At 40.5% G+C, this 27,273-nt stretch overlaps 1 long non-coding RNA gene across 2 annotated transcripts in view; it reads left to right on the top strand.

Annotated features, from left to right (window-relative positions):
- The window catches only part of LOC131129406 (uncharacterized), a 146,238-nt gene that overhangs the window by 56,392 nt on the left and 62,573 nt on the right, over positions 1–27,273 (top strand). Inside the window, exon 2 of one of the 2 annotated variants that reach the window (XR_009129837.1) lies at positions 10,246–10,312. This is a non-coding gene — a long non-coding RNA (uncharacterized LOC131129406). Of the gene's footprint in view, positions 1–10,245; positions 10,313–18,987; positions 19,488–27,273 lie in introns of those variants that run through there. The other variant, XR_009129836.1, reaches the window with a different exon arrangement.

Here is a 27,273-nt window from a genome sequence, read left to right as displayed (position 1 = left end):
TCACACTGCCAGTGGAGTGGATTTTCATATAAATTAAGGAATTGGGTGAGGTCGATATAGAGCAATAAAATCCAAAGACAGCCAATCACAGGGCACATATAGACAAACAACCATTCACACTCACATTCATACCTATGGACAATTTGGAGTCGCCAATTAACCTAGCATGTTTTTGGAATGTGGGAGCAAACCAGAGTACCTGGAGAAAACCCACGCATGCATGGGGAGAACATGCAAACTCCACACAGAGATGGCCGAGGGTGGAATTGAACTCGGGTCTCCTAGCTGTGTGGCCTGCGCTAATGTTGAATTAATAAAAATAAATAAATAATTGCATTTGAAGTGAATGCATTGAGAATTGTGATTCTAACTTGTTTTTCCATTTGGAATACCAAGTTATTAAAATTATGGACCAATTCATATTAGTTATTGTGATCATTTATACATGTAATCAGCAATGCGCCTGTTACTACATGGTCACAGTATGTATATAAAACTATAAAACCTTTTCGGAGTATTTTGGAGCCATTTAAATGATTCCAAAGCGCCAGATAATGAGGTTTGCACATTTGCAAGTGAGCCCTGAAAGAAGTTTTGGATGGCTCTACATGCTCGGGTCTACAGAGTTTTCTCTAACACAGAGTTACACCTCTGTAACCAGAAGTCCTTGGGAGTGCTTGGGAGTGTGACCGATCACAACAGAGTGGGCATACCTAGAGGATGGCGGGGGGTAGAGTAAATTAAACAGACCGTTTGGGTCGGAAGCAGGAAGTCTATGGAAACACTGCAGAAAGAGGTGCAGAATTTGGAAGATCTAGAAAGCTTTCTGTACGGGTCGTAATGTGTAGCTGCTCAATAAGAGTCCACAGTGTAAAGGTAGGTTACTCCTATAGATGGGGCCAGCGAGCATGAAGCTCACATGTTCCTTACTAATACAGTGGTGCCTTGGTTAGCATATTAATCCATTCCAGAAGGTCTGACTCAAACCAAAACAGACTTTTAATTAAGTCAAGTTTTCTGAAAATAATGGAAATCCAATTAATTTGTTTCAGACACCCAAAAACACATTTTATAGACAATAGTTATAGTTTTACATACAGGAAATTGGTGCAAAAATCATGACAAATGAATGGAAAACTGAATGTTGAACATCACTTTTACCTAGTTTTATAAACCTTCTTAATGGTTACTACATTCATGGGACACAAATACAGAGAGGCCAGTTTTACATTCAAAAAACATCACCACAATCATGACATATGAAATGCATAAATGATCATTTAATATCATTTTACCTGTAGTAGATAGTGGACACCGTTAGCAAAGTTTGGAGGCACTTTGACTTACATGACTTACATGTATGTGCCTTACAGGCTGTCGTAGTTAAGGGGGAACTAAGCATTCTCAGATTTTGTCTTGGTCAAAGATGGCTGTGTAAACAAACCAAGTACAAATACAACACGCTAACCAAGCAGGTGAATGCAAACCAAGGCAAACATTGTACAAAAGTGTCTGTCCACCCACGTCTTATCCAAAAGCATTTTTAATAATTTTAAAATTGTACTCATATCTATAATGTGACTGCTGGTCACAGTAAATAAGCACACACTTCTCTGAAAGTTTTCATCTTAAGAAACAACAATACTGCAGTCCGACATGTACCAGCACATGCCGTCATTGAATGCGTGGCATGCATGCACTTACTTTGTTTACATGGTAACATGATAACAGTAAAAAACATACCTGTACACCTTGTGACTGACCATTTGAATCCAATCAATTAATAAGTACGCACTGCAACATGAAATTGGCCCGTGTTACTTTTCAAGAACTCTTCACTACTCATCCTTCCATTCTCCTTACCTTTGCATTGTGTTGTCGCGTAGTATTTTTTTAATTGCCACACTTTATGAGACACAGCTGCTCAAATGAATCTAGCAAAGGCAGCATTCCCTGCCAAGATTCCTCTCCCAGTGTTGTTCCGTCTCTGTCTTTCTGTCAGGTGTGATGTAGAGGGATGAATAGGCGGTGATGGGGAGGACCTACAGTATGTGAAGCTGTTCTGGCTGCTCTGGAAACGTTGGCTCCTTGCTCATGCTAATCATTCTCTTTTTTTTCTACTGCAAACAAGACCCTACATTTAAAATGGTAATTAGACACTAAGAATGATTAAAACCTCTCATACATTACCAATAATGAAGGTTGAATTAATGCTAGCAATGGAGCACCACTGATGTTACTTTCAAAGGAGGAAGAAAATGTCACTACCTCGACTGACAGATGAAGCAGGACTCGGACTGCTGCAATATCATGAAAACATAATAGACTGGGGGTGAAAATGCAGCCATGTAGCCTGTTTAACATGCAGGACTTTCTAAATAATCGTGTTGGAGGAATGCATTGTGTACCCTCAATAGCACCCTCAATGTTCTGGGTGCAAGGGTCCTATGAAGACATACAAGGCAAGGTGGAAAGTTAACTGTTTTTGCATTCAGCTGTGTATGACTGGAACAGGTAAGTTACTTGGTCACAGAAGTAATACTGCAAATCAATTTATTTTAGTCCTTACTCCCAAAAATATATATACTTTTCGAGGTAGTACCTGTTGATATGATAGGCAGTCTTGGATTTAAGGTCATTTTGCTATTTTATTTTGTCATTTTTGGTAAACACTCCAATTAGAATCTCTCTTAATTTGCATTTTGCAAATTAAATATATTGTGCTGTATCTGCACAGTTATATCTCCTTTTTTGATATAAAGTCTCAAAAGATTCAATGAAGCTGAAACATACAAAAACCCAGTGGAAATCTTGTGAAGCCAATGAACCCTTTGGCACACAAGGATATTAACAATTTAATTGAACATAATTATCGCTTTACATCCAGAAAACAATATAAAATAATTATAAATGACAAATAGCTGAGAGTTGTTGCTGAAGCAAGCATGGAGTTGAATTTAATAGTGTTTTGCACCTTTTTTTTAATCAAAATGCTGATACTCGCAGCTTTAATTGGCACCATGACACGCTAATGCAAGAGTGTAACATGTTAGACTTAGACAGACTTTATTGGCCACAAGGGAAATTGCTTGGTTACAGTAGCTCAAGAAAAAAAGACGCACTCTTAAATAAAATGCAATGGAATATTAACAAAAAATAGTAAAAAAAAAAAACAATATTAAAAATAAAAATTATCTGTATCGATGTGGCAAATGCAAGTAAATGTACACTTTATACAAGGGATGGCAGACATTACAGTACAATAATGTGGTGAATTACAAGGACAGCAAAGATGGCATGTGGAATAAATGAAATCTTGAAGCGTTTACTGTGTGTGCGGAACTGCATGAGTCTGTTACACTCATGGAGAGCAGTTTGTCTCTCAGGGTTACAAACGCCTCCAACTGAGTGCCAACAGCTTTTTCGGCTTTCCGGATCAGTTTGTCCGTCCTTGTCCACACTCGATTTCACAGAACGATACAGTACATGGCAAACAGACTACTTTGTTATAGTCAATATTGTATGAAAACCTACCCAAAATTGACACACTTTTGCCAAAAACGAATCATACATAAATTAGGGCATACGGTAACCGAGGTTTGATTGTAATATTATAAGCCATGACAAGAGCGTAATCAACAGTTTGTTAAAAAAAAAAACAGCCCTTTACCTCCTCCCTTTTTTAACCTTCAAGATGATATATTTGTTATCTGTCTCTCCTTCTCAAAGTCTGTTTTTTTTTTCAATTTATACAATATCTCTCTAAAAGTCCCCTGTTGGTTTCAACAGCTGCTTGATGTTTGTGACAGGCGGTTGCGATAGCGCTGACAGGCTGGAGACGGTTATCGGAGGGTCTGCGCTGAGAGGCTCCGCCTGACTAAATTGAAAATTGCAAATGAAAATCCTGCTTGGTGCATTTTTAAATTCATCAGCCATTATGTCAGATGACCTTTTGGCATCAGGCTCCACTGATAAAACTGCAAGTGACAACACTAGGCTCTGATCCAATTTTCAACACTATCCTCTTCCTCCCATTTCTTCCCTCCTCCTCCCTTCCGTCACCATTCGACCCATGGCCAGTGAAAATGATAGGCTTTCAGGAGAGGTTCCATTGTGCTGTAGATGAAGAGGTTTTGTTTGGAGGAGATGGACGGCTTTGGTGTGTGTGTCTGTGCTTACGTGTGCGCTTCTGTGTGTGTGTCTGCGTACATGCACATGTATGGGTTCTAGGGCAGTTTGCGTGGCTTCGATCGTACTGTTGTTGTCCAATCACAGCTCAGATCAGGGGCCACAACCGTGTGTGTTTAGAAATAGAGGGGGGGTATGAGGGCAGACAGAGAGGTGTTGGGGCTTATTAAACCCCAAGAGTAGATGTCACTCTAAATGGCTTTTCCTGGGTGGGTCAGTGTGTGCCAATATTGACCGTGTGTGTGTGTGTGTGTATGTATGTGTGTTTAAGCCCGCGTATCATCTCAGGAGAGCAAAAAGAAACCGAAAGAACTGAGCTGATCCTCTTGGTCTATCAGAAGCTCTATCCATCAGTAATTGAATTTTTTTCTCCCTTTCCCATTGTTGTTGTCTTTGCCTCTCGGTTACTAGATGGTCAGATTTAAAAATATATATATACAGTCAGATGTACCAGATGTATTACAAACACTATACATTTAGCTTAGAATAGGTTGTTACAAAATATCATGTAGCTATATAGGGGTGAGGCAGTTTTGTGAATAGCAATAGAAAAACAAAATAGGGGACCTATTATGCTCATTTTTGTCCCTTTGTATTGAGTTGTTAACTCCTATAGAGCAGCTACACACAATGACCAGCACAGGAATTTTCTAGCTCTTACAAAATATGCACCAATCCCAGTTCTTTGGATTTCGTGCTTTCCGCAAAAACGGTCTGTTTAATTTAGTCCATCCACGACCTCCGTCCAGACACGCCCAAAGGGAGGACATATAAGTAAGCCCGGCACTGTCAGTGTTAGAAAAAACTGTCTGAAACCGAGCATTCAGAGCAATCCCAAACTTCTTTCAGGGCTCATTATGTGAACTTTGGCATTGTTTAACACAAGAATATAACATTCTAACAACATTTATAGGTCAGAAAAGTGGATAAAGCATAATGTTATTGATGTAATAATGTTTTAGTGTGTTAAGGTTAGTATCGATGTTATCTACTATATGAAAGAGTCATACAGTATTGCTAGGGATGTCTGATATTACTGGCCAATTTTGGCATAAAATTGACAAAAGACATGACAACATGGCAACAAACATGCTAGCTCAGTATGCCTGCAGGTGGGATTGATTCAAGTTTCATATTTGAATTGTAACAATTGTTTACAATGAAATCGCTACTTATTCAAGGGGGCAGTAAGGCGTAATCTCAGATGTTTTATTCATGCTGCGTTCATGCATGACGTGCTGAATTAGCCCAGTTTTAGAGGCAATGCAGGTATTTTATCGTTTCAGGCTCTCATCCACACGGGAATGGAGTTTATTATAATTAAATACTACAAACTGTTAAGTCACTCAGGAGCCTTGAATGACTTTTGTATTATTTCTATCGATATTGTATAGTCACCTTTGCTGACATTTATAATGGTAACACATGGACTTTTAAGTTAAACATATAGACATACTGTATGATAAGGTAAATTAAGGTAAGGTAAATTACATGATTAAATGTGCCTTTTGTAAGTTTACATTACAAATATCTGTCTACATACAGTGTGTCGGCTTCCTCATGCAAGCGTGTCTGTGTGTGTGTGTGTGCAGCTGTCCCAGGTGGGCTTTATTAATCAGTTATCAGGGCAGTTTATTTGCTGGGTGACAAGTTGCAATTTCCCCCCAATTCAAGGCTTCTTTGTCAGGTGGGAATTAGACTGAGAGCACATGACAAAACACTTCACTTCACTGATACATTCCCTTGCTTCTAATTTCTCTCATGTTTTTTTTCTCTCAACAGACTTTTTTTTCACTCCTATTCCCTCACTCTGAGTTTGTTTTTTTTACAGAATATTTTCATGTGTTCAGCTTCCACTTCTGTCTCACAAATATCGTCCGTCTCCTCTCTTGCCTTTTATATTTACTTTTCTTCTGACCAACATCACCATCCTCAGCCCTCAGGGGAAAGGAAAAAGTGGCCTGTATAATTAATCACACAGTTTGGTCTAATTAGCGGCAAATACTCATCCCTCTTCTCTCACGAATGGACACACACTCACATACACACACCTTGGGATCTAGTAGCAATGCTGTTTTAACACCAAATGGTGCAATCCTCACAAGAGCCCCCCCCCCCCCCACCCCTTTGCCTTGATGATCCTGATGAATGTGACAATAATTAATGAAGACAAATGAAAGGGAAATTATCACTGACAGTGTAATACTAACCTGTCTGTCTGCCGCTGGAGACCAAGAGATTGAGAGATGGACATAACAGTGAGAGCGGGCAAATGACACCACAAATCATTTTGTATCATTACAATTATTATTGTCATGCTCAGTGATCGAGATCAGTGGTGTACAATTCATTTTCCCAAGGGTCCACATGAGAAACAGTTATACATACAGACCTGATCAAAATCTTAAGACCCGTTGAAAAATTGCCATATTAGGCATTGTGCACATTTGGACCTTAATGTGGTTTTAAGTAGAGCTGCAATATGCAAAAGCAAGAAGGTGGAGTGGGACAGACGACATTTGGAACTTGTAATTTAAAGCCTAAATCTGCTCAAAATTCACATTTTTTGTCAGGCATTGACACAGTCATGCCCTCCTGATGTCTAAAGCTCAGGAGCTTTTTCTTCCTGAACCAAGGCCTCTCGCAGTGTGCCATAGCTGCTGAGGTCGGACTCAGTAAGACAGTAAGACAGGACTCAGTAAGACAGTCATTTGAAATGTTTTGAACAGAAAAAGTCAATGGGTAGACCCCAAAAAATTACACCTGCACTGAGCTGGAGGATCCAATTGGCTGGCCGTCAAGACAAATGCGGTCCTCGACCCAAATTAAGGCCCTTACTGGTGCCGACTGCACCACAATAACCATCAGAAGGCATTGGCAGGAAAAAGGTTTCAAAAACAAAACTAATTCAAAGACCTTGTCTCCTTCAATGCCACAAAACTGCCTATGAGACTTTGCCAGGGAGCATCAAACCTGGGACATTGAAAGGTGGAAATATTTTTTTTATAAAAATAGCCATCAGTTCCACATAGTTGATCCCCGTTGTAACGCCATCTTCACCACTTGGAGCAATGTTCCCAATCGCCTCCTGGAAACACTCACATCAAGCATACCCAAACCAAGTTTTGAAGTGATTAACAAGAACGGTGGAGCTACTAATTACTGAGTCGAACTGAAAAATGTTTTTGTTCTGGTTTGGAGAGTTTATTGTAATGTTTTGAGCCATGGTCTTAAACCTTTGATCAGCTGATGGACAGCCTATTTCATGTTAATGGTTGTTTGCAATAAACCACTTCCTCCTTTTTGCATTTGAAGCTTCATTTAGAACCCCCTTAACATCCAACAATACAAAATGTAAATTCTTGCAATTTTTTAAATGGTCTTAAAATTTTGATAGGATTATATTTATGAAAAACTATGAGACCGAAGCCACGAAATTCAGACTGCGATGACTGTATCCAATAACATTGTGATCTGATTGATGCAGTACAATTTACTGTCTGATTTGTATCTGTACCATCTCATAAGCAGCCTGCGTATCAAAGTGACTGGCCTTAATTCTCAGCCTTTAGCTCCATAAATGATCATAAAGACCGACACCTGACGTCAGTCTGAGTCAGGATCTGTAATCATGGGTTTACCTGACTTAATCTCATTATTCTAACGTAGTGGGAAGAGACACAAACTGTGTGGGCACCATTATGGCTTGCAGTACAATGGCCACATGACAGATGAATGGGGCTGACGTACGTATGTGTGGCCCACTTGGCTGCAGTCCCGGGTATCGGACCCAGACATTGGTGAGTGCTTACTCAGCAGACAGGAGACCGCCCACGTCAGATGCACTTTGGTCAAGTGAAAACCTGGTTCCGTAAAGGCGGGGGGGGCATGATGCCAAAAGACTGCTGTCATTGGTGTCCACTGGTGAACCTCTCTCCCTGACACATTAAGAATCTTGCTGGACGTTGAATTGTCAGGCTGGGGAAAGCACTGATTCTGATTCTGCAGACCCTGGTTCGAGCTCAGGAAGAACAAGGCGCTGGCTGGACCATATGGTCCACTTAGTACTGATTAATCCCGTTCAGTTTCTGAAAAAAATATTTTTCACCATTTGGAATAATGGAAGACATTTACCACTTTAATAAATGAACATAATGTTTCAGAAACCCAGTGAGTGTAAGCTTTTCAGTCATACTTGCCCTAGCCCTCACGGCTTTGCAAAGATAATAAAAAAAATACAATAATAAATAATAAAAATACAAGTATTGAAGACCATGTACAGACAGAGACAAAGCCACAAGACTAATTGCTGCTCTTTGCCAAAAAGGAGCAAAGGATGCCAGGTTAGGGGAAAGAAATAGTAATTGTTTTTTGTCAGAGGCAGTGGGGAGCTATCAGCGTAATAAAGTTAATTAGCAGATGAAATGAGAAGCGAGAGGAACGGAGAAAGAGAAGGATGGTGACGGTTGGAGATTGGATGGAAGAGATTTGACTCTAGATGGGGAAAATATGTTGAACATTTGTCATTTAGATGATCAGATACAACCAAAAACACTCAACTCAACTCTCCAACCTTTTTTTTTTGCAATAGCTGCCCTTTTTGGTCGCCAGCCAATCACAGGGCACATATAGACAAACAACCATTCACACTCACATTCATACCTATGGACAATTTGGAGTCGCCAATTAACCTAGCATGTTTTTGGAATGTGGGAGGAAACCAGAGTACCCGGAGAAAACCCACGCATGCACGGGGGGAAAACATGCAAACTCCACACAGAGATGGCTGAGAGTGGGATTGAACTCAGGTCTCCTAGCTGTGAGGTCTGCGCACTAACCACTCGACCGCTGTGCAGCCCGACTTTCACATCATTTCATTTTTAATTTACAATGCAGTATCTGGGCCAGACTGTAAAGAAAAGTCATTATGACCGATGATGACTAAGGTTACAAGACTTTTGTTGTAACCTTTGGCCCTCAAATGTCCCCCAAATATCTGCTTCCAAATTGTTTTCCCATCACATTTAATTTTATACTAACCTAATTTGTGTTTGAAATGTATGTGATATCTTTCAGTCTGTCTGTGAAAAGCTCTCTCTTGGTGTAATTTCGGTCCTAAATTCAAAGTGTTTTGAAGAAATAATAGCCCACAACATGTCAAGGTTTAAACAGCTACACCAATCAGACCTTGCAAGCAAGGAACCATGTGGATTTCAGTGTCCCTCAAAATAGCGACAACACAAAATCGACATGCCATCACCAGGGTGACGTTCTGACAGGACGGGTAATGGAAGCAGTGACATTACAACTCTCAGTGTCTTCATGCTGTGTGTGTGTTTGTGTGTGCCAGTGTGTGCGTGATAGAGAGAGGGAGAGAAAGAGAGCATATACGAGTAAGTGAAGGAAAACACAGTTCTTGGAGTACGGGCATGTTTTCTCTGTCATGTCTCATTTCCAAGACGCTGTAACTCTGTAATTGTACATGGCATGTTGATGATGTACGTGTGAGAGCGAACTGCCGGCCATGAATTGTTTTCTGTCCTGATAATTCAAGCAAAATCTCGAACACAAAGGAGGTAACTGAGAGGGTTTGTTAATTTGATGATGCTGTTTTATTCAATGCATTCTTCTTTAAAGGTACTTTTTTCACTGGTTCTGCCTTTCCTATTCCAAATGATTGCAACCGTTTGACTATACTGACTGACTTTCTAATACTGTATGCGCCCTAGAAAAAAATGTTACATCTCAAAACATTATATACTGGAGTTAGCAGAAAATATCCTAGTAAAAGAAGTGGACCTCTTATTTTAATGTAGACATTACTCAATATTATATAAGTAATTTCAAAATGAAGTAATGTTATTTTAGATTTTTGTTTTGCACAATTGCTGTATTATAATTTCTGAGGAAAACTTTTTAGCATCAGTCATTCTGCACTGAAAGATTGAGATTTACATTCCTGTTTGACTTTTTCCAGGCTGCTTCAATATTACATATGATCACCGCAAATACAGTCGAACAAATTATTAATTTACTGTTTTTCTTTTGCATGATCAGAGGGAAGCATGAGCCAACATCCACGGACGTAGGCCAAAACATGGTTACATACTGGACTGGACACGCAGTAAGTTTGAATTGACTGATTTTTTGTTGTTGTTTGCTATCCCCCCCCCCCCCCGATAGTTTGGTTCCCATCCAAATCTGACATCTATATAAGAATACCTGACAACAAAAACAAGTTACACAAAAAACAATAAAAATATATAAAGACAAACTAAGCTACTGCTAACATTAGCATAGCAGCATTTTTTTAATCCACAACTTACTATTACGCTAGGTGTTAGCATGGTAGTGTTAGCATTGCTAGCATGCTAACATGAACATACTAGCATTTTTTGCGATTTTTCTGAATATAAACTTAAGTAGACATTTCATGCTATCTTGCCAGGCGCGAGCATGCTATTATCATTATACTAGCATAGTTATACTAACATTTTAACCTTTTTTAGATGTGTGAACTTATATAAACACTCAGCACTATTATGCTAGGTGTTAACATGAAAGGTGTTAACATTCCTATTACTCCTGTACTTTTTTTGAAGTATTGAAGTAAGTAACTTTTAATACATATGTGGAAAAATACAGTCATTATGCTGGTTTTATGTCTTTATCTATAATCAACATACACATAAATATACAACTATGAGCAGCTGTTACATCGTGAACGTGATGCAATCGTCCCTTGTTTTGGTTGCAGACCCGGCAGTGATATGTGCATTTAATTTAATATTAATAAATAGAATATTTTCATACTTACGAGCACAGAAAACCTTTTTTCAAACTCTCTTCATGCAATTTTTACCATTATTAGAGCCCCGTAGACTTGAAATAACATCCCTAAATCCACCTTTACACATCAATTATTCTTTATTTCCAACACATTGCTCAACTGTAATCCACACACAAGAGTCGGCCACCATTTCAAAATGGAGAAAGTGTTTCAAATGGAGTGTGGAAGAAGGGAAAGTAAAAACACGAAAATTTACCATTTCCACACGGAATGGGAGGAGGACATTTTTCCACTATGTCATGTCATGGCCGACTCGATGCAGAGTGAAAGTAATCTCATCTAATGTCATGTTTCATCAGTGCAACCTTACTGACACCTAGTGGCCAGACTATTACATATAACTAGTCTTGCAATATTTTTTGACTAATAATAGTCCACAGTCAACCTCAAAACAGTGGCCATTTAGTAATTATTACATTTTTTAAATCCCAAGAGAGTGAGGGAGCACAATGTTCGGACCACGATGTAGTGGGGACGACTGTATTCCCCCAAAAATGCAAATGCAAAATATCTATGTACATATTTAACGCAAATTGACTATGGCTCTTTAGGTGAGTGATCCTTCAATTTCAAAAATATTTTATTGTTTACCTGTATATATTTTTCATAAGTTGTGTTGAAGTTGTTTGCTTGAATGATAGCAGACCCTCATGACCTTTGCGCTGTGAACATTGGTAAAGTGGACCGCCTCCATGTCTCTCTTAATTACCCGCTCTTATCAGGAATGTTTGTTTTTTGGGAAACCAGTCGTAAATAATTGAAATGTATCTATTCTATATATTGCTGGTTTGTATTTGTTTGGTTTTGGTTGCCATGGTGTTTAGGCTGGGTGCGCTTGATTTGGTTGTCAAGCACTGCTTTTGGACTCATGTGCCGTTAGAGACCATAGCCCGGGACATGTGATAGCTTATCAAAGTCTGAGCAGCCCCTCGTCTGCAACACACACACACATACCTTGTGTGTTTTGTGTGAGTGTGTGTTACAAGTCATCAAGGGATCCCCCGTTTGGAAGGACTTTTTGACGTCTCGCTTGGCATCATGGGATATGGCTGTCACCTGACAATGCTGCCACCACAGAGATAACCTTCAGGGTGACAGCCGAGACAAAGACGCACACATACACACGCATGTATGGAGGCACACATACATGCATGAATACCCAAACACACACAGCAGACTTCACCTGCTGAGTTAAACACAGTGGAATGATAATTACCGCTAATCAATATGTTGATTAATAGTTTCACCGTGAAGAAAAAAAATCCGACCTCCAACAAAGATAGGTCAGATTGTCCTCTCCTGCACACAACTCTAAAATTTGACTGCCTTTGGCAAGTAACAACAAATAGGTTGGTGAGATTCGAATGTACTGCAAGCATAATGTCACACCTTATTCCTACTTTGTGTAAGTAAAGTACACACTCTGTAACACGCATGTTAGTTATGTTTGTTGTCAACAATTGATAGCAATTTGGCAAAGTTTAGCTACTCACGTTAGCTATTATTGAATGTAGAGGTGCCAACATTGCCGGCATTTGTGCTATGTGCTTGCTATGCCACAGCGAGGTGTGTGCCATGTTTATGGCGAGATGGGAATGACATTGAATGTGGACTTAGCGTGCCCATCTGTCTGATGTACTGCTGGAAAATAGCACACTGCTGGAACACACATTGTGTTGTGTGGGGGAATTTTGCCCACAATGAAGACTACTCGGTACAGTATGAGAGGACTGGAAGGCCCTTCATGCTATTGGCTCAGACACAGGGGTGATTGATATAATAAATGGTCCTCCTATTATTAAACTTACCTGTGAGTGTTGAATCAGCAACAACTGGACTGGTTTCATTTTCAGCTTTTTGTTTCACTTCTCATCCAGGTCCGTGTGCAAATGCTCTGATTGAACTCTGCGGCTATGAACATGTACCCACATCTGGAACTTGAAGGCCAGAAGCTTTGGGGATAACTCGCCGCCTATGTGAGGCAGAGTGACAGCCAGTCAAAGTGTGTAAACAAAGATGCCTGAAAACGGCAATAAGTTTGATAGATGAGCGATCGACATGTTGGCATCAATTGGCTTAGCTTTGGACAAGCAGTAGACGCCTACTTTTATTTCTAAATATGGAATTATATCTGTTTTTCACCTCTCTGAGACTACTCCTGTGCGTGTGTAGGCACTACGACGTGTCCGTGAACACCACACAGTTGTGAGTGACCGTCATTAACAGTAATGTGAATATTGCCATTCATCCAGATCATTTATTTTCCATAGCAACTGGACTGTTCAGGTTGTGTTCAAATACATTCTGAATTGCTTCTACAGTGTCTCCATGCAAGATTGAAATTGCATGAACAATTTAACATAAAATACTTTAAATGTTTTGAATGTGGATGCCAGTGGCCTGTCAGGAGCGCCTGGCTGCATAAGCTAATATCTCCTTTGTTTGGAATGATTTGCCATGTGCTAATGTCAGTGATTTATGCTGCGTTAAGCTTAATGGTAAATGTAGTTACAATTTTAAATGCGCTATTCTTTGGTTAACACACACTGTGCATATACTGGCCTGAGGGCTGACAGTTGTTCTTCCGGAGGATTTAGAAAGGCCCAACGATTTCCTGCGGTGCTGAACTATCATGTAAATGCTTGCCAACGATCATCTCCTGCATTTAACATGCTGCTTTTGTCTTACATCCACGCCCGTTGGGTATGAGAGTCAGTGATGGGTGCATGTAGTTGCATAGGTATAAGTACATAATTCATTAAGTAGGCACGCTTAAGCATTACTTCCGGCATTTCCTGTCTTAGGCGGTGTTAGCAGGGTTAGCTGAGGCTTTAACACCTGTTGTCAGCACTACAGCCCACATACAACAGCTTTGGCTTGGAGATGAGGATTACTACAAGTAATGTGTGTTAAGAGCATTATCACGGACCTTGTCATGTAATTGATTGTAGAAAGTAGTAGACAACATCAGGAGCGGTAGTTGATTCATATTCCAAAATAGGTTTTCAGAAGTGATTAGGTAGATTATTCCAATAAGTTTGCATCATGCTTTGTTATAAACGATACCATACTGGCCAGTGAAAGGGAAGAGAGGAAATCGGACCTCCTAGCTTATCCAAAATCCAGAAACAGGATTAGTACGAATCACTTCAGATTTTGATGAGCCTTATCTTTCTGGGTTTGAATGTATATCGTACTCAGTGACGTGCAGTGAGGAAACTTAACTCTTTTTTTTTCCAAATCATCGAATGCATTTTTTTGTACACAATTTGTATGTTCAATACATGGATAAAATATCGCAAATGCTTTCTGTAGCTCTGCCATATTAGATTGGACCTTGAGGAAAAAAAGAAGCATGAAAAATACTAAAAATGCACTCATATTGCTGACAAAGGAGTATAGTACATTGCTTACTTACTTGCTTACTTATTACTGCTTTGCATTTTCAGTTTTCCTTTTTCCCCAATTTTCTCTGCTGGTTTGATAAACTCTTGATTTTCTGTAATTTCAGGGTGCTGAATTCATGTATGTATGGCATCAAGTTTAATCAAGATAAACCATGAGTCACTGAACTATTATTTTAAGACATTCAAGTCAACACCACATGTACGTATGTATTAGGCCATCTCCATTTTTGATTATTTCTCCTCTTGTGGGAAATATTATGATCACTTGTCTTCTGGATATCACCGCTTGGACTAGCAGATTCATGCGTGCGTGTCGTGCACAGTGGGTGCCAGGTAATGATGGCTATTTCAAGCGCCTCTCCTTGGGATGTTCACATTGACTGGCAGCCTCACACTGTGAGACCGACACACTACGCTTTTCTCGTCTGTTGTTTACTTCTCCCCTTAAAATCCTGCAAACTCGGTTTTGCATCATTTTTTGTGTGCATCCCCTGACCTCGTTTTAGCATTTATAATAATAGGAATACAATATATATATATATATAATAATAATAATAATAATATATGTGTACTATACTGCTAATCACAAAGGCATTTTTATAGCAATGTGTCACAAAAAGAAGCATTCAAAATGAATGCAAAATTTCTTTTAAGCACCATATAAAAAAACAAGCATATGGGTCATATCGATATTGACTGGATGACACGGCTCTGAAGCGTCGCATGGGCATCAGAGACCCGGGTGGTAGGGTGTGTTCCAACTATCGTGGAATCACACTCCTCAGCCTCCCTGGTAAGGTCTATTCATGGGTTCTGGAAAGGAGCATCCATCGGATGGTTGAATATCAGATTCAGGTGGAGCAGTGTGGTTTTCGTCCTGGTCGTCCATCAGGATCCTTGAGGGTGCATGGGAGTTTGTTCAACCAGTCTACATATGTTTTGTAGACTTGGAGAAGGCATTTGACCGTGTTCCTCTGGGAATTCTGTGGGAGTACTCCGGGAGTATGGGCTGTTCATTCCCTGTATGACCGGTGTCAGAGTTTGGTTCGCATTGCCCGCAATAAGTCGGACCCATTTCCAGTGAGGGTCGGCTCTTTGTCACCCATTCTGTTCATTACTTTTATGCACAGAATATCTAGGCGCAGGCTTCTAACAGGCAACCTAACTCTTATTATACTATATTACCTCTTTTTATAGCTAAAGAGACGTGAGGGGGAGAAAAGCAGTGTCTCTCCGTTTGCCGCTGAACTGCAGCGCATCTATAGAAGACACAAGACTAATCACTCTCATTGTAGCCTTGTTCCATCATAGATCTGCGCCAAGCAGTAATTTTGCTAAGATAGCTAATGTCAGAGAGTGAGTCATTATCTTAGCCTAGCTCGGGCTCCAATTTAAAGATTCACACGATGAATGAACAATTACAGATTGCCGGCCTAAGTGGGTGTGGAGGCAGGAAAGACTAAGAGTGAGAGAATACAAGATGTGGATTCAAACTGGATATTTGTTATGGCTTTATTTGTGATGATATCCAAAAAAGTATTTTTAACTGAAATAAATTCCCCACAGTGATGCTGAAACAGATAAGTAACATTTTCAGTTAATTAATAAACCCAAACCCTTAAACTGGCATAACATTTTAGCATTTGTTGTGAGAATAAACAACCTCAGACCTGAATGCCCTTGATGCTTGATTATTGAATTCAGATCAAAATAGAGCGAATAGAGCCTGTTTTGAAAAAGGCCAAAAGATGAACAAATATCTTGTCACCTCCATCATGAGCCAGTGAGATCAGCAAGTAGGTTTGTTGCCACAATTGTCTCACTTCTTGAAGCAGGTCAGGACAGAAGTGAATAGAAAATGGCTCCAGGCAGGGAGGACATTTGAGCTTGGAAATGTTATTTTTGGCATAGTTCGGTCGACAGTAGGCAGTTTTTGTAATAAAGAGACTTGATGACATCCGTACAATGTCCAGGTAGACCAGGGGTGTCAAACTCAATCCGAACTGGACAGTACCCCCCTACCCACCTGGCCATTTTTGGGGGAAAATGTGATATCAGAATGATTGAGTCTATTAATGCCTGCTTGAAATGTTGAATTTCCGATAGTCCATGAATATACGACTATGGTTTTGGCCTAGTTTTAATAAAGTGATTGTTGATCGACCACCTCCTCATCACTCTCTCAATGTCGAGATATCAACACAAAAGCATCACAATCCGTGATTTGTATAACCTGGAAGAGTTTGCAGATTTCCCAGCATGCTTTGCTGTAGTTAAAATGATCAACTTTGATTGTGTTATGCATTTTTGTACAGATAGAGTGTAATATATAAAGTGTTGCAGTTCCACGGGCCGGATAAAATTGCATCACCGTTCCTGAGTTTGACACATGTGGGGTAGATGATCTGATATTTATCCTTAATGATGGTTGTGACAGTCCAGTATAGAAAGATGTGAGACGTACTTACTGCATTCTTCCGCTGTACGTCTTGTGTTAATGAATTTATGGGAGTTGCTACCTGCAATCTTGGTTTAAATCCATATTATGAACATTAAATCACATGCATAACATGAACGCATGCATGTACTAAGGGAAAATATTATATATAAATGTTTCTTTTGTGTCATGTGTCAAGGGCATATCAAAAGCGGGAATCACACCATTATCTATGATGAATGTTCTGTGTGTATGTGTGTACTTGTTGCACATGTGTGTCACCATTCAGGCCTTTTCTGAGCCTTCTAAAGAAACTGTCAAGCTACACTGTTTAAAGGCTTACACGAGAGACAAGATTCATACTTGTTTTGTTTTGTTTTCCTGTCTGCACAGTCTGAATGAGGGATTGTGTGGTGAGGCAGAGAAAGACAGATAGAGAGTGGTGCGGAGTGGAGAGAGAAGCAGAGGCAACATGTAATTCAGTGTTTTCTCCCATTTTACTGTACGCCGCTTTAGATATGCTAATAATGCTTGTTGTCAGGCTGCAGAGATAAGCCATCAATCAGTTGTCAATTGGTCTATTGGAAGGGAAAAAAAAGAATGTGAATGAGAGAGGAGCTGTCCCCTCCCTTGGTTCTCCTCTTCTTCCTCTTCTATGCCACCTCCCGAACTTGAGGGAATAATGGAAAGCCTGGCAAGTGGATCGTTCCGGATCTGGAGCGTAGAATAGCGATAGAGCATGAAGGAGGAAAACAGAGCAAAATAGAATTGAGAACCTTAAGGAATAATGCATGGTTTGGAACTAATATGACTGAAGCAGTCCGCTCCTTTTATCAGAGCAGAAGCCATTTTATGATAGAAGCTAATGTATATGCTTAGATAAGCAAACAGGCCTATTAGTGCCAGTTCATTTAGCTCGTTAGCAGAAGCCTCCTGGCTGATGACATTCATTACATATCATTAGCACACAATTAAGACGTTTCACTTTGACACCGTGGCTCCTAATGTTACACAACATTTTAAGTCGCGTTTCATGAAGTGCTTCTGTCAGCAGAGCGTGATTTATGAGTTGTGCATGACATCGCATTACCCAGCCGTACTCAGACTGCTGAATTCCATGGTGCACCGCATCCTTGCAACAGGAGTGGCTTATTTTAGGTTTGCAATCAGGTTTTATTGCTCAGCTTCCCATTAATGCACCTACAGTGTCATTTACATTCAAATAAATATTCATATGTATTTTTCTTTTCTCCCTTGTCTATGTGCCGAGATAGTAACCATGTTAGGAGATGTCAGGGAAGGCTGTAGGATGTTTTAAAACTGTATAGGTTGATTGTCTGATTTTTTTTAAATAGACAAAATATAAAATAAATAATAATTAATTAAAATACTAAATACTAATTTGACATTTTCTAATTATTAAACAAAATGATGAAGAATTAAGTCAGCTATTGCCTTGTGGTTAATAGCTAAATTCTGATATGACAGCTGACATAGTACTGGTGGTATTTCCATATCACATTTTTTCAGTTGTGAAATTTTAAATCCATTTTTTATCATTATTAATATTATTAAAGTCCATTGTTTTGGATTTGACCAACTGAAAAAAACTAAAAAAAATCTGTTTGCGATCATGAGGTTGTTGCAGAACCATGAAGTCTTTTGATAGAACGCTCTTATATGTCAGCACAATACCATACTCACACACACATGCACACACACACGCACACACACACGCGCACAGAGGCACACAATACGCATTCTTTTTATTTCCTCCTATCACATTCACCCACCAACTGATCCCAATGCAGACACAAAAAGGCGGGCATTATTGATTTTACCGTCTTCAAGATGTTGAAAGTGTGTTTGTGTATGTACAAAAAAAGGATTAAGGCCCTCACTGGGCTGAGATAGCATCAGCCATCGGCCCTCCTAGTCCACTTCGTGCTTTCCCGGCTGCCACATTGTCTATTCTGCTCCGCTATGTGAAAAATGTTGAATATCAACAATGGCTTTCAGTGGTGTATTGTTGAGTTTTTGTATGAACTAATCTTGCCTCAGTGAAAGAGACGTAGGGCTTGGGCAAAACGTCTAGAGCCACAGCATTCCTAGCTGGCTCTCCCCTTGAACACTGAGCAGAAAGCCTGAGCTGAGGGAGGCAGGGAAGGCAGGCTAGAGGAGACGCAGGGAACGCAGAGCTGGGCCCGCTGTAGGTGCTCCAAGACTGGGATGGGGATGAGAGGGTGGGCTGGACCTCAGGTAAATACAGATGGAGGCAAAGGTTGAGAAGTGAGAATGAGGGTGGCTAGGCCAAATTGTGTGAGTGGATAGACGGGGAAATATGCATGAATAATTATTGTGAGTCGCTAAGTTCAGGCTGGCAGGTAGACAGGAGTATTAAATCTTTTCCTTAGAAGAAGTCCTGTATTAGTGTTTACATAATTTGTCCAAAAGGACCAATAGAGCGAAGCTCCATATTCCAGCCTCCCAGCAGCGGATTCTGATTTAGTTTTCCTGCAATGGATGTAACCCTGATGTGGCAGCAGCCAATCAGAGAACAAGACGAGAGGCCTTGTCATAAGAACCTTGATGACATCACTCCAAGGTAAGAAGACTGAACTGACTCCACTAATGTTTGACTAACTGGCTCGAACAGGTTTAATTCTGCCTTTTTGGTATTTCAACAAATTACAGTATGGAAAAGATACGCTCCATGTGTAGTCAGTTGTGTTGTTGTGTGCTTGTTTCTATACAGGCCTTCCCGGGTGTGAAGCAAAAAGCATGCTGTGCTGCATGCCCATGATGTGTATTTTCCATTTTGTCATTTTCAGTCCATTTTGTCCTGCAGAGTCTGACGAGGCTCCTGCAGGAGGAGGAAGTGTGCTAAAGAGGCAATGGGGTTGCTGTTCATCTGTCTTTGTGTTTATACTCGACGTTCAACATAGTAATGTGCAGGGACATCATGTTCAATTAGCAAGTACAAATATTTTTGTGTAGTTACTGTACCCGCAGTATGGTCTTTCAGTCTCATTTACATATTTTCACACTGACACGATGTGGTTATGATAACCATGATGATGAAAGAAGAAGAAGAAAGCCTTTGCAATGCACTCCGATTGGCTACTTTTGGGCCCCTTACTCTTTGACCCATATATGCTAAGTATTTGCATATTTTACATGATTTCTGGTAAATATCAAAGGAAACTGCACTACACACAGATTTCTTACCTCCACTTTGTGTTTTTTCAAGTTGTTCTACCGTATGAGAACATTTGTGATGTGTGAGTATGTGTGTGTGTGAGTTTTATGTGTGGCGGTTTGAGGTCAGTGCCACGGAAACCTGGAATTGAGTGATGGTAGGCTTAACCCTTCACCCTCTGTGCACACACGCACACACACACCCAAACACACACACACACCGACATCATAATCGGTGGCCCCTGGTGATTTGTCCTCTCAGCTTGAAGCCCTGTCATTCCTCTCTGCTCTCTTCACAATTACAGCTCTGAAGTGAACAGGAAAATCTGCTTCAATCTAGCAATTAGTCCCAAGGCCACTAGCTGTGTGTGTATGTGTGTGTGTGTGTGTGTGTGTGTGTGTGTCTACATGCTTTTACTGATGCCACTCTTATGAGGACCAAATACTGGAGCAGAGATGACACTCGTGGTGATCCTGTCGGTGTATTTGTGTACAATAAAAGTGGTATACTACAGAATATACCAAATATCTTAGACTGTCTCCAAACATATTTATATTTACAGTTGAGTATACGATGTTATGTATGTATTTATTATTTTTTTATGCAGTATGTACAAAATTGTAGTTATTCATCAAAATATTTTACATATTTTATGAAATCTACTTCCGACTCATACAAATCAACTGTGACATCATTCTCACTGCAAAATGAATCTCGAGCAGACAATCGCCCATAATTATTATTTAAAAAAAATTATATATATATATATATATATATATATATGTGTGTGTGTGTGTGTGTGTACCATATATTTTACACTTTTAATTTATTTATTTTTTGTCCTTTGCATCCTTTTTATTCTGAAGTAATGTGTCGGCATCTGGGTTTAGTTTGCTTGTACTTTGACAGTTCCTTTCAAAATAAGAGTTCATGCCATCGGATCAATTTGAACCACATTGAGACGAGTCGATTTCCAATACATGAAGCTTTGCACTTGTTGCTGCCAATTCCTTTTTGTTTTTGTTTTTTTACACTATTAATTTCTGTTAATAACTTGATATATTCCAATATCTTGTCCAGCCTTGGCATCGGTGTCCCCACTCCAATAGTTTGGGAACCCCACTTTAGACGCCTCTCCTTTTGTCGATTGTTTGCCTTAAATTTTTCTTATAAAACAGAGAGTTTATGCAAAAATTATGACACAAAGCCACCTTAAACCTACTGTATTTCAATTAAGAATCGTCTTCCTATCCAACATATTTCTATGAAGGCACAACAGTTAGGCCTTATGTTGTTATGTAACGTTAATGTAACCTTCATGAACTACAATCGCCACTTAGATTGGTTTTAATTTATCCTGTGAAAAGTCCCTACAAGTATAGCAATCCAAATATTGTGTGATGAAGGGTGATGAAGGCAGTCAGCAGTCAGGGGGCGATGTGGTACGAGGAGGAGGGAAGGTTTTAGTGGCCCCGGGGACGGCAGGCCTGACTGGGCAGCAACAGAGACTCTTAGTGCTGCCTGGCTTCCTCCTAAAGACTTGCCCATCTTTACCCCCTCCGTTCATCTCCTCCTGTGTCTCCTTTCACGTCTTCAGCCTCTCCTCTCTTTTTGTCCCTTCCCTCCTTCACCCTCCAGTTGCTCCCTCTCGCTATCTTTTTCTCTTTCCATTCCTCCATTCCACACACTTTCTTAGTTTTTCCCCTCTGGGCCATTACAGACACTCATTGGTGGGCTGAGAGGCAGGGATTCGTTGATGCGGTGGTGGGATGGGGAGAATGAGGGGGGGACAAAAGCCCTGTGACGGTTGAGAGTGGCTGGCTTTGAAAAGAAGCCGGACAGCGTCTTAATGCAGCAAGTGGACGGACAGACTCAGGTAGATAGACAGACAGGACTCAACCCTTTATCCCCATCCTTTAGCTGTTGCCAAAGAAAAAGCACATCATCCATCTTGTGCCCTTCCCTCTACGCCTGATGTTTTATGAAATGCATTAAGATGTAGAGATGGCGGGAGGAGGAAAAGCGGGTAATAGCTGAGGGCCAGACATTTAAGAGGCTGATAGAGAAAACTTTTCTGAGAAGATACGATAGGATATCAGCGTGTGTGGTAACAATTGTGTCAATTCACATTAGTGGCTCAATGTTCCAGCTACCCAGCTATTGTTAGGACTAATGTTTCAGGCATTTGTAAAGGAAGTGGCTGCTATAACTTTTTGCATTAAAAGTGCTAGAAGTTTATTCAGACACTATAGGTTCTAATTTCAGGCTGCGTGGCATGGGGTGGCGCTGCGTGCTGTTGCGAGGTGTTGCGCGGCGTTGCGCAGCGTTGCGCGGCGTTGCGCGGCGTTGCGCGGCGTTGCGCGGCGTTGCGCGGCGTTGCGCGGTGTTGCGCGCCGTTGCGCGGCGTTGCGCGGCGTTGCGTGGCGTTGCGTTGCGTGCCGTTGCGTTGCGTGGCGTTGCGTGGCGTTGTGTGGCGTGGCGTTGCGTGGCGTTGCGTTGCGTTGCGTTGCGTTGCGTTGCGTTGCGTGGCGTTGCGTGGCGTTGCATTGCGCGGCGTTGCGTTGCGCGGCGTTGCGTAGCGTTGCGTTGCGTTGCGTTGCGTAGCGTTGCGTGGCGTGGCGTGGCGTAGCGTTGCGTGGCGTTGCGTGGCGTTGCGTGGCGTTGCGTGGCCTTGCGTGGCCTTGCGTGGCCTTGCGTGGCCTTGCGTGGCCTTGCGTGACGTTGCGTGACGTTTGTGTGGCAATTTGGTCCAGTGCACCACTGTGCGCAGCCAATTTGGTAATTTTGTAGACTGGACTGTGCCGAGATGGGCGTGGCGGCGCACCGGAAGAGGAGTCCACATTTTCAGCTTAGCGAAATAACAATTTGTGACAAAACAGCGCGCGAAAGGTGCGAAGAAAGCTTGCCAGGTCCAACCTCCTCTATTCAGCAATACATATAGCAAAGTTAGAGGCCTATTTGTCTATGAACTAGAGGTGTCACACTCAACTCATGAGATGAGACAATACACGATACTGGGCTCACAAGATGAGACGCAATGACATTTTGACTTCACTCTTAAGAAATTATACTAGGTCTAAATAGACTTTTTATTAAATTATCTGAGTCACAAAACAATGAAGGGACATTTCGAAATGTTTTCTAACATTGCATGCATGACTTAAGCATGATGCCTTTACCCGTTGAACATTTTTCCACAAATTAAAACAAAGACTACAAGTTATAAAAATGAAAATAATATCAGCAGTTGTAACTACTAATTGTTTATGTTGATGTGTAGTTATGTAAAGACACCATCCATCCATCTATCTGCTATGTTGCTTATCCTCATTAGGGTTGCAGGGTATGCTGGAGTCTATCCCAACTAACTTTTGGCAAGAGGCGGGGTACACCCTGGACTGGTCGCTGGACAAATGTAAAATATATTGCAGATTTCAGTATATTACTTTTATGTTAAAGAACCATAGTTCATATAATGCATGATGCTAGTACCACACATCTTTTGCAGGGATTGTGTTTTGATCTGACAAATCTTAACTAACTTTGATCACATTTAAAAATTACAGCTTCTGCTTGAGCAGCAGAAGATTATGCTTCACGTTTTCACAGGATCCTTTAGGGGAGTTCAAAATATTATCAGATAAGGTAAATATTAACAGTAATGTTAAAAACAAAAAAATAGATATAGTCGAGTCATAACAATAGTCATAATAGTGCCTTTTTGTCAGGCAAATGTTTTTTATGAAATAGAAAAATCCAGAACACTGTGTTGTATTAGACCTCTGTGTATTTAGCATATTAGCAGAAACATGGATACGGACTATGAAATAAAGAGGTAAAAAATATAAAAGCGAGGATGGGGTTTTGCAGTACAATAGGTTTTTAAGGCTTATACTGATCCACAGCATACCTACAAAAGCAGCCAAACAGACACAAGGACATACTGTATGTCAACCTGAGAATGAGCCAACATGCACACATGCATGCACGTGCCTCTAATATCCAAATCCATTTGGTCCTCTCCTAAGTCCGATCAAGTTAGTTTGCCATAGTTGCCAACACGTACGCAATGTTCAAGAGCCAAATGACCCCAGCCAGCTCCCTATTACACCCATATGCATATGCAAAATGTGACCACACAGATTAGCCCCCCAGTAAGACCCACATCGCTATGGTCTAGCTCTGTGCGTGTGTGTGTGCATTCACAGCGGCCAGTACTGAGGCATTTTCCTGCAATTGGGAAGGGAGATGGACGGATGCAGACAGGAAGAGAGAGAGAGAAAGAGGATTAGAGTGATATGGAGACAAAGAACAACAATAGTTTGTCACATTTTGTCAGAGAGGATTTCATGGAAAAGCTGATTTGGAGTCTGCCACCAACAAACAGCAATCAGAAATACTGGATTTAACACTAAATCAGACTTTGCAAGCAAGTTTTCATGTATTGCCAATTGCCAGCTTGATGAAATAAACTCTAAACTGAATATATAAATAAATAAACTGAAAACTGAATTTCTTTTTTAAATAATGCATGTCAATATTCCATGCATTGATCATTATTATTGATCATTACGCAATGTTTCTATCAGATGTTTTAATCATGCATGAATATTTAATCATTGTACTTATTTTTTTCATTTTGTATTATGATTCATTATTTTCAGTCTTATTTACTTTTATTTATTGCTGTTTTCTTTATTTTACTACTCACCTATTTTGTATTTTTTTAATCACTTTTTCCCTTCTTTACTGCAGAAGTTAAAAGTTCATATAAAAAAAATAATAGGGAAATTAAGGCAATTCATCCAAAAAGAACCCTGGTTAGCACCCTCTTTTCAATGCAAAAACTTCTATGCAAACTTTTATGACCCTGCTTTTTAAATGCATCATAATGGAGAATCGTTAGGAGATGGAATCTAAACCAGGAATAGGAATCAAAACCGGAATTGTTCAATTTCAAATGATGCCCAACCCGAGTCAAAATGGTACATTCTTGATCAAAAGGCCTTTTTAGTATGATTGGACAGTATGATTGATAGTAGAATCAGACTCCCCCGGATCAAATCATCCAATAGTGGACTTTTCTAAGACACCGCCTACATTTTTCACATAAACTACTTACAAGTACTTTATGTAATGTGTATATATTTTGGTCTATCATTACTTAAAATGTGAATAACTCTACTGCCACATCTTAAATTCACTAAGCTACTTTGATCCATTTTTTTCTTTAAATGTCAGCAAACCAGCAGGCAACCTCAGCTTTCAGACATGTAAGGGGGGGAAACAGCGTGATCGGTTTGAAATGAATGAAATGATTTAATGTTTCAGTCGGCCTCGCCCCCAGGGAATGGAACGATATGGGCTCCCTAATTGACACCGGGTCAACTGCCTCCCGCCACACACACTTCCACTGTTTGACACAGTTTCAGCTGTCTGCCTCTGTTCTCACTCACACACATTACAGTCTATCCAGTAGCCATGCAGACCTGTCCAGTGCGGACCAGAACCGGACAAACAAAGGCGTTTGCTGTCTGACTATAATGATGGATGACCACAAGGATTTCACAAAAGTCCTTCCATTCCCAGGCTGGGCTACTAGTCAACATGTTTTTATCACGCTTCCTTAATATCTCCTAAGTGGTGCATTCTTGAAATTTTGTAGTGTAGTTTTTGAGTTTTTGATTAAAATGTATCATTAGCCATTCAGCTATCCATTTTCTATACTGCTTGTCACAGGTTAGCTGGAACCTAACTCAGCTGACATTTGGCAAGAAACTGGATACACCCAGGACTGGTCACCAGTCAATCACAGATTGACAAACAACCATTCACACTCACATTCACACTTATGGCCAAGTTTGATTGTCCAATTAACCGATTTTAGCCAATTTTGGAATGTGGAGGGAAGTCAGAGTACACAGACAAGACCCATGTAAACACTGATAGAACATGCGAATGCTGCAGTGCTGTCCATTGTTAGCATACAAGTGTCATTATCACATTAGTATAAACATACAGCCTTTGAAACTAAGTCATAACATTTGGATATCATTATAACTTCATATTAGGATACCATTTTTATTTCATTGTTAATCACCAAAGATCGACTAAGTCAGATCCAAATCCTCACCATCACAGAGTGTTGTGAGTGTAAACTTAAAGGGATAGTTGGGAATTTTTTTTAATGACGTTGTATGACATCCAGGCTGCATGACGGTCGAGTGGTTAGAACGTAGGCCTCAAAGCTAGGAGACCCGAGTTCAATTCCACCCTCGGCCATCTCTGTGTGGAGTTTGTATGTACTCCCCGTGCATGCATAGGTTTTCTCCAGGTACTCCGGTTTCCTCCCACATTCCAAAAACATGCTAGGTTAATTGGAGACTCCAAATTGTCCATAGGTATGAATGTGAGTGTGAATGGTTGTTTGTCTCTATGTGCCCTGTGATTGGCTGACTGGCGACCAGTCCAGGGTGTACCCCACCTCTTGCCCGAAGACAGCTGGGATAGGCTCCAGCACCCCCGCCACCCTCATAAGGATAAGCGGTAGAAAATGAATGAATGAATGTATGATATCCCCATCAGGGGTATCGTCCATCAACCGTAACTTAGCCCGCCCAGTTCTGGTCAGATTTCGGTGATGCGAAATGTAGCTCCGGTTAATTGCTGGGGTTACTTACGTAGAGAGTTTGGCTCCTCAAAACAATATGCATTCAAATACATTTACATCACAAAAATACCTCTTAAAAAATTCACACATTCACACGGTGTTGTGTTCCTCTCTTCAGTTGGATCACTGCATGCTGCCTGTCCATTCTTGTGCATCATGCATCTTGGATAAAATACAAGTTTGTTACAAGCAATACCAAAGGACCAAAACAGTGTAAGAGAACCGAGGTACATTTTTGCAGAAATCTGTGTAGAGAACTGACTCATACAAAAACTGTGGCGTTGGAAAACTGATAGTTATCCAGCAATGTACACAAAGTTTTCCATAGTGTATTGTGTTAAACATCCACTGATCATCATCCGTATCATGTTCAGGTGCGTTTGCCAGTGTTTTATAGTATTTATGGATCTACTGTATTTCTGATATAAGTTTGTCAAGCCAACACTGAGAGGTGCAGATGTTAGCGGAGACACAAGGGAGTTCAGGTGTCAGAGGCCATGCTGGCACACCATCGGCTGTCTC

The sequence above is a fragment of the Doryrhamphus excisus genome, chromosome 5 (genome assembly GCF_030265055.1).
Source record: "Doryrhamphus excisus isolate RoL2022-K1 chromosome 5, RoL_Dexc_1.0, whole genome shotgun sequence".
In the NCBI taxonomy this organism is placed as follows: Eukaryota; Metazoa; Chordata; class Actinopteri; order Syngnathiformes; family Syngnathidae; genus Doryrhamphus; species Doryrhamphus excisus.
Note: the sequence above shows the minus strand (reverse complement) of the source record. Positions and strands in the feature narration are given on the sequence as shown.